Here is a 19173-nt window from a genome sequence, read left to right on the forward strand (position 1 = left end):
CACAATGTTGAACTTCGCTCCTGTCCCTCAGGAAGGGACCAGAGCGATATTGAGTATATTGATCAATTCATGCAAGAATTACGTTGAGTCAAGGCTTCACAAGGTTGTAAAGGGTTCAAGACGTCTTTTGAGGATGATATGCAAGAGTTTTGAACGTCCAAACATTATCAATCAAGCTAAGGAGTCCATATCGCTCCTGTCCTTTGGACAAGGACCAAAGCGATTTCATCAAAAACACTCATACTCCTTCAAAGTCAAGGCAAGGCGAGGATGGACGAGGTAAAGGACGTTATTTCGAAGGCAATAAACAATGAACCAGGGTTAAACGTTACCAACTTGAGCTCAAAATGGAGAAAAAAACATGGATCGCTCCTGTCCCTCTCCAAGGGACAAGGGCGATGATCCTTATAACATCAAAGGTACCTTGCAAAAGCAATTGGGACGTACGTGGAATGGACAAGCAATGATATTATTCGCCTTACAATGGAAGTTCGAAAGTCAAAGATACAAGATGAACGTGAAGACATGGAGATCACTCCTGTCCCTCTCCAAGGGACAAGGGCGATGTTAGGCAAAACACATGATATTCTTTGAAAATCACGTTAAGACAAGGACGCACAAGGTTTTAAATGGCACTTGGAAGATGATACAAGGAAAGGATCGTATCAAAATGGAGTATTTCAAGCAAAAACCTTAGGATCGCTCCTGTCCCTCTCCAAGGGACAAGGGCGATGATACATCCAAAGACACTTATGCGCACATGCAAGGCAATCTAATTCGAAGAACCCAACCAGATGATCGATTTGGAACGTGGAAATGAAGGAGTTGAACGTTGAAAACGCAAGAAATCATGACAAAAATAATGGATCGCTCCTGTCCCTCTCCAAGGGACCAGAGCGATGAGGTACGTCCCTTTGTCTTCCAATTTTGGCGCCAAATTAAACAATTCAAACTTTCCTTAAATGCTAAATCGATTTAAAAAATTGAAAATCCATTTTTTTTATTTAGCATTTAATACGGCGTTCTCTTTTAATTATTTTTTGCCTTTATTAAAAATCGAAATTCTCATTTAAAAAACGCAAGGCATTAGTAATTAATTATTTAATTAATATAAAAATCGATTTGAAGCGCCCAATTAGGCAAGTCGGCCTTGTTATTTTATTGCAAATCATTTAAAAAATGGTTTTATTTATCAAGTCGGCCTTGAGGGTGAAGTGTGATGTGAGCGCTATATAAAGGGGGGTAAAAACTATCATTTCTACATCATCATTTTACCTTTCTACATGCGAATTGAGGAAGACGAAGGGAAGTGCTAAGTGCGAATTGCGTTGAAGACCAAAGGTGGTGCGAGTTTCATTCATCCAAAGGTGGCGATTAGTTATCAAAAGGTGGTGCGAATTTGAAGACCACACTAAAGGCGAACTTGGGGATCCATCTAAGACCACGTCGAAGGTGCGAAACTTGGAGATTTATTTGTGCGAACTTGAAAATCCATTTGAGACCACGTCAAGGCGATAATTGAAGATCACGTTCTCTCCAGGGGTGGCGAAGTCAATTTTGAGGAGATCATATTGAAGATTACTTTATACCTCAATTTTGCCTAGGCAAATTTTGTTTTTGCATTCTAGAGTTAGCTCTCTATCGAGGTATGGCGATTTAATTATTATTGCTTTATTCATTCATCGTCATATTTCAAATTTTGAAATTTTGAATTTTGAATCTCTTGGCTCAATCGTTGTATTTTAGGAAATGATGACTCTAGAGACTTATCATGAGGTTTCCTAAAATTTATCTCTCTTATTTACGTTATTTATTGCAAAATCTATTTCTTATAATGAAATGTTGTGTAGGTATGGCAACCCCAAAGACGGGAGCATCCACCAGTCGCTCGGCTCTCATGAAAGAAGATCAGAAGACCGAAGAAGTGGAGACCAAGATCGTGTCTAAATGGAGCAACATTGGAGATACAAACTTGGGGAACTTTAGCACGAAGAAGTTCCGAGAGGTCCCTTACATCGGCAAGCCATCACCTGTCGCCCGGAGAATAATAGAGAGTGGCATCATTAAGGCGGCCGGTTTTCCTCCAGCCATTCAGTGCCACGAGTTGATCATCGAGTGTGCCCGTCATTACAATCCACAGTCCAGGACAATTGTGTCCAACGAAGGAAACACTTTGGCGTACCTTTCAGAGGAAGCCATAAGTGAGGCCTTCCATCTTCCAGAGCACAGGGACATGATATACAAGAGCATTGAAGGAGCCAGATCAGTGTACGATGATGATCCAGATGCTTGCCTAAGCATAATTAACAAGAACTGGCTACTCAAGAGTTGTCCCCGTCTGAGCAAAGTACCGAACACACCACACAGGATTGATTTCCAGGAGGAGTACAGAGATTTGATTACCATGCTCAACAGAGTTACAGGAGCACCTCATGCCTTCTATTTTGAGAAATGGATATTTTACTTCATCCAGGTGATTGTTCAAGGAAAGGGTACAATACATTGGGCTAGGATAATTAGCCATTGCTTAGACGTACAGTTGAGAAGACTCAGGGCTACTAAGTCCTTCCACATGAGTTCATACGTCATCTATGCCTTAATCAGGAGCGTTGAGTACGCAGGACTACCTCACAGAGGAGTGATTGGAAGAGGACCCGGCGAGGTCAGAGTTTGTGAATCCTATACCTACTTGCATCATCCACCAGGGAAGAACTACAAGTTAGTCAATGATACTTTCACGATGAACATCACAAGGACGTTGCAAGGAGGGATTCACAACAGATTATCTCAGGATGCCCAGGAGTTCATCAAGAGGTACGGTGCTTGGTTCATTCAGTTTCCCAAGTTCACTTACATTAGAGTGTATGGATGTCCTTTACCTCCATACATGTTGCCGAGGTACCCGACAGACAGAATTGTGTTACTTGAAGTAACAAGGCAGTTGGCAGCATATGTGAAGGCATTCAGACACAGACATCAGAATGGAGTTCAGGTACCTATTATTTTGGGTAATTCAGTTGAGGTATGTCCTAATGTCTTAGCCATGGATGACGCAGAGAAGGAGTTAGCCTTGTATCCTTTTTCATCTTTTGCTTGGAGGAATAGTTTTGATCCACTTGGACATTTAGAGGAGACGGTCGGTAGAAGATTTAGACATGAGTACCAAATTGAAGATTTTATGATGAATCTCCTAGATGATCTCGAAGTGAAACGAAAGATACATTCTAGATTGCCTTTGGATTTCATCAGGAAATGTAAGATTTACAGAGTGGCCGACCAAGCTCAGGACAACGGCAGGCACATCCAATCTTCATATGATAGAGAAAGCAAAACAATAAGTTTGAATTGGAATGAGCCCGAGGCCGTGGATTTAGATGATTTGATGGCACCAGTCTTGTCTTGTACTCGCAGATGGGTAGACGTTCAGCATCAGAAGTTGAGAGAACAGGGCATAGCTATGTCTTTTACTTTGGAAGAGAAACCAGCCGAAGGTGGAGCCAGTGTTAGTGAAGGCAATCCTAATCCTAGGAATTCAGGTGAAGGTAACCTTCGATGTGCCAGTGAGGGCAATCTCCATTCGAGAGGTTCGAAGAGAAAGGAAAGATCAGAAAAGAAAGAGTCTTCCAAGAAAAAGCAAGGTGCCAACAAAGATCAAACACCAGGTACTTCTTCCAGACCAGAAGATAGAACAGTTCGAGTGGAAGAGTCCATGGAATCGATGGTACAGAATGACAGACAGGAGGAAGGACAGGCACAGCATGTTTCATCCGATGGATCTCTCCAAGACTATGATTTAGAAGAAGATAACGAAGTAACATCTCCTCCCAGACAAGAAGAAATAGTACATAAAGAAATTCAAGTTCAAGAGACAAGATCGAATATCCCAGATTGGTTGAAGGAAAGATTAACCAAGGTGATCGTGATTGAGGACGAGGACAGTGCAATTGATTTAGAGAGCCTTGTGGGACGTTCACATATGACAACAGAGAAGAAGAAGGCTACAAAGATGTCCAAGATGATTCGAGATGAGACTGGATCTAGAAAACTGCAGATAGCTACACCAGCAGCAGACAAATATGAGGGTGAAATCCTAGCAGAAGACTATCATATACAGACTATTGAGTTAGGACCGTCCACAGCAGAGCAGACTTTAGATGATGCCACCGACACATTTGAGGCATTGAAGGACAAGCTTAGAGAAGAAGTGGAAAAGAATAGAAAGCTTGAGAAGGAGGTCGGTGCATGGAGGACATATTTCAGTCACATCAATGAACCTTTGGGACGTCAGGATCCAGTTAGATCACCATTGCAGGCGTTGCCCCTTCAATCGATCAATGAAGCAGAAAGATTCAGGAACCTGGTCCAGCGTACATGTAGTTGGATGGATAGATCTCACACGGTGGCCATTGAGTTTGTTACAAGGATGTCGAAGATCACCCATCAGGCTATCCAAGTTCTTGAGATTATTCACAGATTGATGGCAACAGTGGCTGCGTTTGCCCATACCAAGGACGTTGTCATCCCTGTCTTGAAAGTAATAAGACACACATCCAGAAGAATTTTAGCACAAGAGAGGATCTTAGAAGGTGATTCTCACAGTTTGTTTCAGTGGTCAACCTTACTCCGTATAAAGAGTGTTCTCTTCGAGGACATCAGTGTTAGATGTGGTCAAGTTGAGGAGGTGATCAATCCGATCCAGGACAGAGTATTTGAGGTACTTCGTACCATTCTTGGCAGAAGGATCGAGGTCGAGACAGATGTGGATTTACAAGAATTTGAGGATAGAATCAAGATCATCTTTCGCAAGGACGCAGATGTTACAGATGAGCAGTATGATTAGATGTATGCCACCATGCTCCTGATTGATAGAACAAAGGAACTTGAACCTACTTGGGACACGGCTCTTCTAGATGCATTTGATCAGGTTATCCACTTAGAAGAGAGTATCAAGAATCTTCCTGAGATTCCAAACACAGAAATCGAAGGAATCGTGACAAAATTCATTGCATATGCTAAGAAAGAGAATTGGAAAGGGAATAAGATTCTAGATGAAAGGTTGTTACAGATGACATGACATCTTATTTCTCATTGGTTGATACCTCCTAGGTTTTTGTGCCGAATTTAATATTTGGCTATGTATTTAATATTGTTCAGTAAAAAGGAGGTCATTTGTAACAAACCCTAATTAGGGTTTAAGTGTCATGATCTTGTCCATTGATTTATTTTCAATCTGGACCTTTCATTGTAACTGGGGATGCTATTTATACCCCCATTTTTCATTTCATTTGGTAATAGTGAATAAGTGTAAGAGATAATAGTTGATGTAATAGAGAGATTAGAGTTAGAAGCAATTTTTATTTTGTAGCAAGATTGAGTCTTGAAGAGAGAAATTCAAGCAATTGTTGTATATGATGACTTGGAAATCAATAAAATATTGAAGTTATGGTGTTTTGTTGCAAATTTCTTAAGTTATCTTCATGGTTGTTGGATGTACTTGAATCACGCTCAATCAAAGTAGTTTGTTAATTTGAAAGACTAAGTGTGAGGTTTGATATTTGGTAGGATTCGCAATCCAAACCACTAGCTTCTTGCTGATTGTAGGAACGCCTTGCGTGGTCGACTGGAAAACATTTTGAGTCCTTAACCTTCAAGCATTTTCGTATCTAGGATATGTACCTTCGTAGTAGTGTCCTTGGTCTTTGATGCATTGAACATCATTATTACCTTAGAAGATCGCACTAATTTCAATTGAGTTGTTATCTTATGGCAAAATTGAAGTTGGTTGAGTCTTGCCAAATCTCATCCATGCTAAGTCGTTCATAGGGTTAGGCTAGATTAGACTTCCTTAAACCCTATCTTTTGCTATTTTTTTGAAAGTTCCTTTTAGATTAGTAAAATCTTCGAGCCTTTGGAATCCGTAAGACGCCTTGGAGGAAACAGCAAATCACATCATACCACTAAAAAGCTTGTCCACACGTGGAGACCCCACTAAAAGAACCTTGGAGTCCATCTAACTGATCCTTTTTGCAGATCTTCAGCAGTTAGAGACTATTTTCTCAAGAGAGGATAAGATGCCTAATGGTATTTTATTCTGTGTATGATTGTGTATAAAATACACGTCAACAAAACCCTACCACGCGAAGCGCGCAGGGGACCCGAGAGGCCGGACGGACACCCGAGAGCCCGGAGGGGGACCCGAGAGGATGGAAGGGGACCTAAGAGGCTGGGCAAGCGACTCAAGAGGCACGGGACAAAAGCAGGAGACTTTTGTGCGAGGACAACCGAGAAGGATGAAGAGCGATCCCAGAGACAGGGGACCCGAGCCGAAGACTCTCTAGACAACTTTAAAAAAAAAAAGAGAGAAAAAAAAATCGCACGGTCGTACGACAGCGACCGTACGGTCAAAAAAAAAGAAAAAGAAAAAAAAGAGAAAAAAACAGGCCACCGCACGGTGGGGAAGAGAAAGTGGCCACCGTACGGTGGGCCCACCGAAGGTGGCATCACCGTACGATGGAACCACCGTGCGGTGAAACCACCGACGGTGGAACCATCGTGCGGTGGGACCACCGACGGTGGAGCCACCGTGCGGTGGAACCACCGACGGTGGAACCATCGTGCGGTGGAACCACCGACAGTGGCCCCACCGTGCGGTGGAATCACCGACGGTGACACCATCGTGCGGTGGTCACACCGTGCGGTGGGAGCCACCGAAGGCCGCGCAAAACGGATAAAACGCCGCACGAAGACACCGCCGCGCAAGGGAAAAAAAGGAACGCCGCACACCGAGGATAGGAGGAAGCCACCACGCCGCACGAGGAAGTCACCACGCCGCACGAAGAAGCCACCACGCCGCACACCGCACAGCACCGGACACCACGAGGCGCGAAGGGTAAAGGAAAAGACCCCGCACACCGTCGAAGGCACATCACCAGCCAGGGAAAGGGACGCACCGCACAATCAACACGCACAGCAAGGGTTACGCACACCAACGCGCAGCAGCCGCAAAAGGAAAAAGAAAAAAAGAGACCAAGCCCGCACAATCCACACAGCCACGTAAGGGCAAAATGACCGCCACAGGTAGACCAAGTAGCCGCACGATTGGAGGTGCCAATGCTGTTGTTGACCGGAGGTGTGTCCGTACGATAAGAAGGGTGTCGACCGCACGATTGGAGGTGCTAGTGCTGTTGTTGACCGTACAGGGAGGTTGTATGGCCGGGATGCCATTGGGGAAATTACAATGCTAAAAAAAAAAAAACGACGACGACGGATTGAAAAATGATTTGCTGGAGTTTGAAGCCAGGACACTGAAAATATTGGAGTGTAGAAGAAGGGTTTTGACATCATAAAATATCATAGAAATGATGCGCGCCATGGACTTTTGTGGGGTTCTGAAGGTTGTAAATTGGTGTTGGCGGCGGGGGCGCTGCCCCTCGACCCCGCGCTGCCCCAGGACCCCGCGAGGGGCGCTGCCCCTTGACCCCGCGGGGGCGCTGCCCCAGACCCCGCGAGGGGCGCTGCCCCTCGACCCCGCTGGGGGCGTTGCCCCCAAACCCCCAGTTTATTTTTGAGCTACAGAATACCATGGGAAGTGTTGTGGTTGTCCGTATTGTGAGAAAGAAGCCTGCAGCTAAGCATTGGCGGGGAAGCCATAAGCCGTAGAGGGAGACGGATTTGGAGGTTGGGAACAAACAGAGTTTGAGGGAAGGCATTGCAAGTCCGCGCAGTTGTATGACACCAGGGAGTTATTCAGTTCAGTTTTTAGCCTTTGGGGAGTGTGATGGAGGATTTGAGGTGTCTCCTAGCATTTGTGCCAGCGGATTGTGGCCACCTCCAGGCATGACTGGCACGCTTTGAGGAACTCGGAGTGTGTCTCGGCTGGACGTGAGGTTGCCTTGGTGGATGCACAGAGGGCTCGGGAGGAGCTGACCACCAGGTTGGAAGCAATAGTCGCGTGAGACTTAGTTCAGCGTACCCAGGAGTTGGATGCCGGGAGAGCAACACGGGTGGCTATCGAGGACAAATTGGCTAGGGATATAGTATCATTTGAGTAGCAGTTGGTGGAAGCTGAGACTGGAAAACGTGTTTTGCAGACAAGTTTGGGTTAGGCACAGGAGGACTGTGATGGCAAAGGAAGCAATATTGGTGAAATCCGCACTTGAGCATCGGATGGTAGCAGAAAAGGGTTTTCAGGTGAGGACGCAGCAAGTGTATAAGATCCGGGCCCGACGGGCGTCAGTAGTTTCTAGGGACAGATTGAGCAGGTTTACAGGGATGCCTACTATGCACTGCGACAGACGCAGCATGAGTCCGCGGTCCGCGAGGCTGCTCGTGTAGAGATAGAGAGAGATCTCGCCAGACAGCAGGCTTCGTGGGCAGCCGAGAGGACGCAGTTGTTAGCACAGCTTGAGACAGCCCGTGCAGAGAAGGTTGCGGTTGACATCCGCCTGTCGGAGGAGCAGAGTGCGTAGAGCCTTGTGCAGCAGGAGTTGGATGTTGTTACTGCAGAGTGGGGTTTGTTGCAGACTCAGTTGGTTGGTATGACAGAGTCCGCGGATACCAAGGAGAAGGAGTTGCTCGAAGCTGCGCATAAGGTGAAGACGGCTTTGGAGAAGGTGTTGGTGGCGGAGCGGGATGTGGCAGCACGCACTCAGCAGGTTTATGACCTCCGCGCCCCCCTGGCGGCCCAGACACCAGCATCCCAGCCTTCGACTTCAGGGACGCTTCCTCAGCACCCTCCTTGACTTTGTTTTGGGTGTATATATGCATCGTCTCCATTTTGTTGTTAGTCATCGGAGACGACTTCTTTTTTGGGGGGGATGATGTTATCGGAAAAAATGTATAGTTTAGTAATGTTAATTATTGATAGTCAGTTAGCCGACGGGTAGGTAGTTGGAGTCGCGACGGTTGTGTCGCACCCCTTCGGCTGACATATATTGTACCACCTCCAAGTGTTGGAGGGGAGGTAATGTTGGCGACAGATTATAATATGAACATCTTTTGACATTAATGGCAAGCTTATTCTGGTACTTCTTTTGTATTTGCATTGTGCATTGCTGTTCGATTTCTGTATTCTTCCTGTTTACCCAGTGAGGTAAACAAATGGAATGTCTATCAGAACTGATCTGGAGAATGCTTGACGGTTCTTTGATATGTGGTTTCTATGTTGTGGCTTGAAGGACATGTTTATTTAATTTGTGCAGTGTTATAGTTAAATTTTCTAATAATGCTTTAGTCTAGAAATAAAGACATGATGTTCTAAGTTCATTTATGTCAATTGGTCTAGGTTTCGGCTAACTGAGGTGATGTATTCTATCTAGATCATGCCCTTTTTGGTCCAGACACATTTTGGTGATTAAGTTTTGATATTGATATGAATCTCACCATGGCATGTGTTGATCCACACCATGTGTGCATTGGAAAATGTTTTGGGACCGACTGGTTGGCGTGCTAAATTGTTTATCTGCACATTTCTCTTGTTGTCGACCTTGGAGGATGTGTTGGCATGTGCAGTTCGTTGGAATTAGTTGGGAAAGGTGTGTTATGATGTATTTGGGTCCTCTCTATCTCCTGGGGTGGATCAGACTTGATGTTATAGGTCCAAATAGCCAAATTTGTGTAATATTGTATACTCGGTTTGTGGTTGACCTAATTTAGGGCTTCAATGAATTATCTTGTATATATAGGAGTGCGGATGTATGAGTTAAGTATGGGATGGATGTGAATTGATGTGAAGTGTACACTAATAATGTGCAAACCGATTTGATATTGCAGAAGTGTGAAAGACAGTTGAGAAGAGACTTGAGATAGTGTTTGTGATTAGATATGTTTGCCATGATATTGGCGACTTGACATAGTGGTTCAAGGAAAATTTCATGATCAAGAAATCTTATTCATTTCAGTTCATTATTCCTCTACACCTACCAAAAGAAGGTGTGTTCCCCTTGACAGCTTGTGCAACCCTTTGTATCTTGCCCTAAGGTTGTGCGCCTGAGTGTTGCAAGTCCTTTCAGGGGCAGTGAGCTCCTTGGCCTTGAGCCTAAACATTGTAATCATTTAGGGTTTTCCACATAAATCTGGTGTTCATGTGTTTGTTGTGTTTTGTGCTTTCATGTTTCATAATTGCAGTAATGAGCTAATTGTGATTTAAATTTTAATAGATCAAAAGAGTGTTTTGAGGTCCAGATTGATTCACCCCCCCCCACTCTCAATCCCGTGGTGTGTTCGACACAAGCTACAGAGGCTTCATCATTGGTTTACAATCTGCCATCTCGGATATCCCAAATTGTCCTCCTGCATATTTTTCTTGAAAAATAAACATGCTTTGACCTGTTTGCAAGAAATCAAGCACTAACAGCATAAAATCCCTAAGTCAGTCGCATCAAAATTAGAGCAAAGATCTGATTTTACCTTGTTACTGCTTCTTTTCTCACATCCTATGATAATTAATCAATCTAGATAAATATTAAGAATATCTATCAGCCACCACACTTTTCATATAAAGACTAGGAATAAAATTATGTAATGTCACCATTTTTAGTCACTTCAGCTCCGTAGTTAGGTCTGACTTTCTCAGTGACCGTTAGCCTTGTCAGAGGGGATGTTTGATGTTGGTAATGAGCTCATATGGTCTAGAGGACTCTAATGCCACTTTTTGAAGTGAAGATTTTCAGTATTCATCATCAATATCACTCCAATGCAATAATATTTTGACTCTGATGCTTTTCGACAATTTCCGCAACTCAAGTGCATTATTGGCTATAATTTAATTATTTAACTGAAGTTGCCTAATTTAATCAAAATAATTGTAAGAGCACCTTAGTGTTATAGCCCGTTCAAAAGAGGATGAAAAGTTTTAAATGATGGATGCATAAGACGAGAACTTGAGAATCAAAAAATATCATTATTTTAGTAACAAGGTCTTTTGGAGCAAAAAGGAGTTTTTAATTAAAAAGTGATTTTTAAAACAAAGTCTTCCACAAAGTTTGGTGGGAAAAGTATATAAGGAAGTTTGGAGAGCTCATTTGTATTATGCAGATTATTTGTTTTCTCTTTATTGAAACCCTCACAGTTTTGGGAGATTGAACTCGGTTCATCTTAGCCATATTGAGGACGAAAACCCTCTTCGAGAAGATCCATTTCGGTGGTGAAACTATCTACCCTAGCTAGTACAAGCAAAATCATTCTGATTCCGCATTGGAATTAAAAGATTGAAGTTTTGAAATTTGTACAGTCCTTTTGTTTCAAGACAAATTTCATTGAAGATTTTGAAACATTTGCCAAGAAAGACTTTGACACCATGATTGAACAAATAGCAATTTATGGGCGATTTCATCCTTAGAGTTGGGCGATTGCATTTTGGTGGGTTCTTGGTCATTTGAGATTGGTTGTTAGCATTCATTTGTGAAGACATGAGCTTGTGAGTTGGTAAAAGGGGCGATTGATTAGCATATTCCTGTCCACTAACACTCCATTCATTGGCATTAAGATTTTGGAAGCCATTAGGCTTCTTGTGGCTGTGTATGGTATGGTTTATGTTAGCTGCCCAGTATTCTGAGCAGAAATATTTGTAATACCAAGGTCATGAGGGGATCTATCTAGTGTTTGGCAGCATAAAGAATGCAACGACAGAAGGTCAAACCTTTTTTGGGGCTGCAAATACAGTTTGTCATTTCTGGAGGTGCATGGAGCCTTTGGAGGGCGCATAACAAGAAGCTATGCAATTCTGGAACCTCTCCCTAGTTCTGAGCATGTATGGAATGTGAATTTGAATTTTCATATTGCTGATACACTTGTTATATCTTCTGTTAGAGGCCAGAAACAAATAACTCTTCCATCTTTGTATATACAAACAATAAGCTGTTAAATATTCCTCGACATTTGTTGTTGTGGGAGCAAGCAACTTCTATATAAGTCTATTCATTGGAAAACTCTATTATCAGCTATGTATTATATTGTTTAATCCATCAATGAGTAGTGGGATTTATGATCAATACATCTGTTCATGCATTATCTTAAAACTCAGACCAGCAATAAACAAAAATACATTGCAAATCAGAAACTTGATAAACCTGTTAATAAACTTTATCAGAGGCCTGCAAACTGTTTGACAAAATGAGCATTGGAAAAATTGCACATTTTTGGTGAGAAAATTGAGAGGGATTTTACAAATTACTCCACCTAAACCCTGAAATAATCAAGAAATGATTAATTTTGGTGTATCATGTTTGGCACTTCAACACAGAGTTACTCATCACGTGAGTTCTTGAGAATATGGAGACCTCACTGAACTTTTCTACAGAGTGTACAGTAATACAGCATCTAATACCCCAAAATTACTTCCAAGGTTAATCAGAAATAAAATCTCAGCTTTCTCCACTATATTATGGCACAACCAACTAAAATTGGTGGAGAATCACAATACAACCATAACCAGAAACAGGCATACTCTAAACAGAACAAAACAAGTGGACCATTAAAAAGAATATGTTAAGGAGGTAAACATGACTTGATCAACCCACATCAACAGTTAACAAAATTGAAAATCAAATTAGGGAGTCATCTACTAAACCTGATTATCCAAAGTTCAAAGTGCACGGAATCTCAGTTGCTCATTGATTGAGATTTTGAGGATGGCAGTATACATATAAAGAAAGTTCCGAAACTTGTGACTTGGTAAAACTCTGCAGACCCGATTTTGACTGAGACTTGACAACTCAATAAAATCTCAGCAAATTAAAAAATATATAAATTCCTTAAAAATGCATAACTTGGTGCAAAATATAGTTACAAAAATTATTCAATGAGTCCATAGAACATTATGGAAGTGATTTCTGTTAGTTTGAACAAAAAAGAGTACAAAATCACATCAAAATGTGTATTAACAGCCAATAACATGATATAAATCTCATGATGATAAAAAATCATCATCAAAATTACAATTCCATGCAAGTTACAGTAATCTATTATTTTGCCTTCCCTATTTACGTCTTAATGCTTGTTTTGTGTCCTAAGCTTTGATCTAGAAGGTTATGACTCCATAGGATCACTATCCTCCTAGAGCATGATGTCATCCAATCTAAAACCTTCTAATTCTTCTACTGCACCCTCCTGTTCTTCCCTCTCACAATCAATAATCTAATCTTCCATAAAGTTTGGGTTCTCAACATGGATAATCCAATCATGGACCAATGTCATCTAAGTTAATCACTTGATGAATGTCAAATGTGCCCTCACCTTTTTGAGATAAGGTAAAGGTTGTATTGCATGAAGATGAGGTCATTGAAGCACACTTTTGTGTCAACTTCTTGTGCTTCCTCATATGAACGGCATCAAACAAGCTCCAATTGAACTCACATCTAAAAGCACTACAAGGTTAGGATGCATCTGGTTAAATTGTGCATCCATGCTTGCGCCTATATTTATTTTCTCTTCCGCAATCATCTATATATCTGCCATTACTTTCTAGAGCAACAAGTCAATTAAGTCATATGGACTAAGCATCTTGAACCCTTTCTCTACAACAGTCAAGGCTATGACCAAATTCTCCTCATATGGGCTTGCCACATTGAACCAAACTTTGTTGTAGCATCAAAAATTTGCACAAGTCATGCATGCTTCACCTTGCTTCTCCTTGTTCCAACATGTACCTTCAAGAGAAGGCTGCAAACTTGTCGTATTCCATGGAACAAAAAATACCAATGACAATCTTCAACTAGAGTTTGATGAAATGGTTGTGTTGCAAATTATTGTACCATAGGAGGAGCCTACAATCTCTATATCTATTTCAACCTCTGATTCTCACACCATGTACAGATTCATCACTACTACTATGGCTGCAACTGTCCTCATCTCTCATTTTGTTTGCTCTATTAAAGAAAGGATCATATCCTTCCCCTCTAAACCTCTAGTTTAGCATTCAAACACAATTTAATGTCACAGCCAGCAATTTGAAAAAGTTGACATTTGAGCTGATTGATGCTTACACTCATTTTCAATCCACACTAGTTGCAAATGACCAATCCCAAGGCTGGCCTCACTACACCATGTATCCAAGTTGCCCTACTATTCCATTTTTCCAAGCAGTATCCTTACTTCCAATGCACTTCCACTTCCTAATGTCATTAGATACAAAGTACAACCCTTGACATTGAAAACATTAAAAAATTAATTTAACCGCTGCAAACCCTAGCATTTAAAAATAAAAAATGTAGATCCTAGCTTTGAAAAAAAATATGCTAGCGTAATACTAATTCGAATGCAAGTCAAATACAGATGTACGTATAAAATTATATTTCTAAATTGGGAAAAATTTAAAATGTCAAAAGAATCAAGAAAAACTGAAAAAAAGAAAGAAAAAAGGAAAAAAGAATCCTTAAAATATCTTCAAAATATCATTTCCACACTAACCTAACATTGCCACAAGTGCTCAAAGGCAAATGATCATAGTGAGAGTGAAAAGTGAGGTTGTGTTAAGGGCATTACTCAAGGCCAACTTTCAAACTTTAACTCATTCAGTACTCACCATGAGCTTGAGCTTACAATTCATCAAGACTTGCCCACAAGTAAATGGACGAGTTACTCGTGAGTACTCATGAGTTAGGCAAGTTTAGGGCGATTTTTTTATCTATGTTGTCAAGCATGACCCTAGTGACTAATTGTATTAGGGGTTTTGCCTTTTGTTTGGCTAACTTCAAATGCTAAATGATTAATACATAACAAATGGTTGAAGAATTTCATGAGGGACATTGATTGATCATTGAATAAAAATTCCTCTTAGATACTTCATCAAAGTCTATCTTTACAATCATGAGGGAATAATGACTAACTTAAGATCGTCTTCATCATTCGATTGCAATCCCATATCAATATTTTGAAGGAAAACCTCAACTGATCGCATTATACGTTCCATCTTGTAATGTCCCTTTTTGGGATATTTCTGATTTTTGCCTTAAAACAATAATATTACTCAAAATTGATAATAGTTTATCAAAGATTAAGAATGTATGATAATATTCAGATCAATAAATCATAGCACAATTCCCAACATTAATCAAATCACGAATTCTCCAGAAATGCTTACAGATTTGTTGAATTAAAGGTTTTCAGCCCTAACTCAACAATAACAATACCAAGGGCTTTCATCCTTAGCTTGCTAAAGAGCATAAAAGGGTTTTCGTCCTTCCAACTCTTAGCCCACCTTGGAGGGTTTCCATCCTCCTTGACCAAGATTTAGGTTTTTGTCCAAACTCGGTCAGAGCATGAAAGGGTTTTCATCCCTCCAATTCTTGTGGACTTGGAAGGGATTTTATTCTTCCTATTTGCAAGACACTACCTTGAATTCAAAACCAATAACTTGATGTATTTTCTAGACTATTGCTGATTTGATGCTTTCTATGAATTGTCACATGAATGAATTTATGGTTTTATTTATTGCTGAAAGAATTTCTCACTTGATACTTGAAAAATGAATTTATGAGTTGATGTCCCTCTCAAAATTATAAAATATAAACTGTATCAGTGTATAACTATAAGAAGAGTGATACTCATAAATCCATAATTGCCAATAAAATATCAAAAGATAGAATATTTTGATACCTCATTCATAATTTGCAAAAATGAAAATACCAGGTCTTAAATTGTCATTACACAATAAAAATTCAAATTATAATCAATTTTAATATTCATGTTCTTCATCAAAAGCAACAAGGTCAATATCAACATTTTGTTCAATTTCATTTGAACCACAATCAATTGGATTGCCACTACCACTAGCTATGTCAAGTGCAGAAGCTGGTTCAATTTCATTTTTCAAAAATTTGATAAAATGCCAAATCATTATCAACACAAGGAAAGTAATTTCACAAAACATAAGCAAACAGCTGCTACATATGCATAATGTAAATCAACTGAAATCAATTTCAGTAATGCTGATATAAAGTTTACTAACCCCATGTTCATGTGTATAGCTCACAAATGCAACTGAAATGATATTTAATTGCTTGCTTGCTGGCATATTCTGATAAAAAATGATGTCACGAAGTTGTGAGAGTGAAACTTGTTAATTGTAACTAGGGTTATAGGGGTTCGGATTGCCTTAAGGCAACATCCGAACCCCCTTTAGGACCGGGTCCTATCCTAAGGTAACGTGACCCTATCTTATGCACAATGCCACGCTATGCTAAATACACGCCATTTAATTATTGGCGCCAAAAACTAAGGAGGCCGACTTACATTTCAAGGAGTAAAAGATGCATATAAATAAGTGACAATTTGCAAGTCAACACACACTCATCAAGTTCAAATCATATACAAATGCGATTTAGCTCTGTTGTGCGAATTCTTAAGAAGGGTGCGAACTTAACTTCAAGGAAGAGTGCGAACTTATTCAGATTGGTGCGAAATTGTCCAAAAATACTTTTATTATTATCTAAAGGCGTCGGGTGTTATTTTTCTATCGGCCCACGTCCAATTAGAGTTACCCCTTAACCCTCAAAAAACTTAAAAAGTCACTTTTTTTTTAAATTTTAATTTTAAACATTGCATATACGAGGGGCAACAGGAGATGTCTGGGCGTCTCCCCGTCCTTCGAGAGACAAGGACAGGGAGACGCCCAAACGTCTCCCAAGGAGACGTGGAGGCGTCTCCATGTCTCTCTGGGAGACGCCGCCAGGACACGGAGACGTCTCCACGTCTCCACGTCTCCCTGGGAGACGCGGGGACGTGGGGACGTCTCCGTGTCCTGGCGGCGCTTGGGTAGGGAGACGCCCAAACGTCTCCCAAGGAGACGTGGAGGCGTCTCCATGTCTCTCTGGGAGACGCCCAGACGTCTCCCAAGGAGACGTCTCCACGTCTCCCTGGGAGACGCGGGGACGTGGGGACGTCACGTCCCCGTCCCCCCGTCCCCGAGACATTTCTGACGGGGGGACGCGTCCCCGTGGAACACTGGTTTTCCTAGAGAAATCATCTATGACGATAACATAATATAGGAAACCACTAGGAGATGCTACAGACATAGGACCACATAAATCTGAATGAATAAGTTCTAACCTTTCTTTAGCCCTACTATCGCTTTTATGAAAGGGATTCTTTACATTCTTACCCATTGCACAACCTTTACAAGCATCATCATGAGATAAACTGAGTTTAGGCATACCTTTGACCATTTTACCGAGAGTGGGAAGAGCTTGAAAGTGAAGATGACCCAATCTTCTATGCCATAGCTCGCATGATTCAGGGGTCTCATGAATGAGAGCTTGAATTGGATTAGCTGCAAGCTTATATAAACTATCACATCTATTTCCAATAATACGAGCAGATTTGAAATTAGATTTCTTAGGCCAAGCGAGTACTTTCCCTTCAGAAAATGCTATTTGCAAACCCTTATCTTCTAAAGCCGAAATGGAAATAAGATTTCTTTTAATACCAGGTACAAAGAGAATATCACAGAGTTGTAAGGAAATACCAGAATCTAGTTTTAAAGAGGTAGTGCCAGAACCTTTTACCGAGTATCGAGCATCATCACCGATTACTACATGAAGATTGGTGTCTTTTTCAATCAGATCTGAGAGATGCTCACGAAATCCTGAAATGTGTCTGGAGGCACCACTATCAAGTATCCATGTATTGCTGTCCGTAGGAACATTGCTGGAAAGAGCAGAGATAAGAAGGTAGTCTTCACTTTGTTCGGCAACTTCATTTAAGTTGGCTTCCCTTTCCTTTGGGTCATTCTGACAATCTCTGGCATGGTGACCATACTTGTCACATCTGAAGCAACGAATGTGAGAGGAATCTCTTGACTTTTTCCTTGGATCATAGGAGGAGGATCTAAAATCTTTGCTTCTCTTCTCTTTCTTCCAATGACCACCTTTCCTAGATTTAGATAAGAGGACATGATTATCTTTGAGAGAGTTCTTGAGTTTTCCTCTTATCTCAATTCGAGATTCCTCTTCGATGCAATCAGCTTGAAGACGCTCAAAGTTGGGACGATCGGCTCTTCCACCAATGCTACGAATGAATGGTTCCCATTCATCAGGTAGACCATTTAATGCAATCATAGCAAGGTCTTTATCTGAGATTTGGCAATCAAGAGTGCTTAGCTTGTCCTTTAGTTCATTGATCTTCATGAAGTAGGCTATGATTGAGTCTTCTTCTTTCATTTTCATGTGTAGAAGTTGCTATCTTAGGGCAAGAGCCCTGCTGAGATTGTTGACTTCATACATCCCTTCCAAGTGTTTGATCATTTCTCTGGCAGGTACAAACTTTGATATGACAGTAACAAGATGATTCTTGACGGATTCAATTATGATCCTTCTAGCTTTGAGGGAATCTTTCTTGAACAGTTTCAGCTCTTCAGCATCTTCTGGAGGAGACAGCCTTTCTTCTTCTACAAATTTCAGTAGGTCATTTTCTTCAAGGACCAATAGAATACGAACTTTCCAAGCAGCAAAATCAATGGCTCCCTCAAGCCTATCTTCAGCCTTCAAACCTGACATCTTTAATCTGAACACAAACAACAGCTATATGCAACAATTGATTTGCTAAAATCAGAAGTTAATGACACCTATAGCTCTGATACCATGTAATTTTAAACCCTAGGTATGTTAATCAGATTTATATAATTGATTATGCCCTAGGTTGTAATCAGATTTGCAGTATTTTAGTAAGCCAACGTAGATTAATTATGCCCTAGATTGTAATCAGATTTGCAGTATTTAATAAGCCAACATAAATCAGAAATAAAACAGTAGACAAACAAGCATACCCTGGGAAAACCTCCAAGGAGGAAAAACCTAGCATGAAAGACCCATAGGTCAGATTATATATTCTCCTCTAAATATAAGTACAATACTTAGCTTGAATCTGATCTTCACATATCAGATCTGTCCCTTGTATGCTTCAAAGACTTGCATCAAAATCCACTATGTCCTCTTGGACAATTTCGCACCAATCTGAATAAGTTCGCACTCTTCCTTGAAGTTAAGTTCGCACCCTTCTTAAGAATTCGCACAACAGAGCTAAATCGCATTTGTATATGATTTGAACTTGATGAGTGTGTGTTGACTTGCAAATTGTCACTTATTTATGCAGGAACGCGTAAGGGGCGTTGCCCCTTGACCCCAACTTGGGGGCGCTGCCCCCAAACCCCCGTTGAAAAATATAGGGGGAAACTGCACC

The 19173-nt window shown here is 41.1% G+C and overlaps 1 protein-coding gene across 1 annotated transcript in view; it reads right to left on the reverse strand.

Annotated features, from left to right (window-relative positions):
- Nucleotides 1–19173, reverse strand: part of LOC131028168 (syntaxin-43) — a 93056-nt gene that overhangs the window by 52757 nt on the left and 21126 nt on the right. The window lies entirely within an intron of this gene.

Source organism: Cryptomeria japonica, chromosome 5 (genome assembly GCF_030272615.1).
Source record: "Cryptomeria japonica chromosome 5, Sugi_1.0, whole genome shotgun sequence".
NCBI classification, from domain to species: domain Eukaryota; kingdom Viridiplantae; phylum Streptophyta; class Pinopsida; order Cupressales; family Cupressaceae; genus Cryptomeria; species Cryptomeria japonica.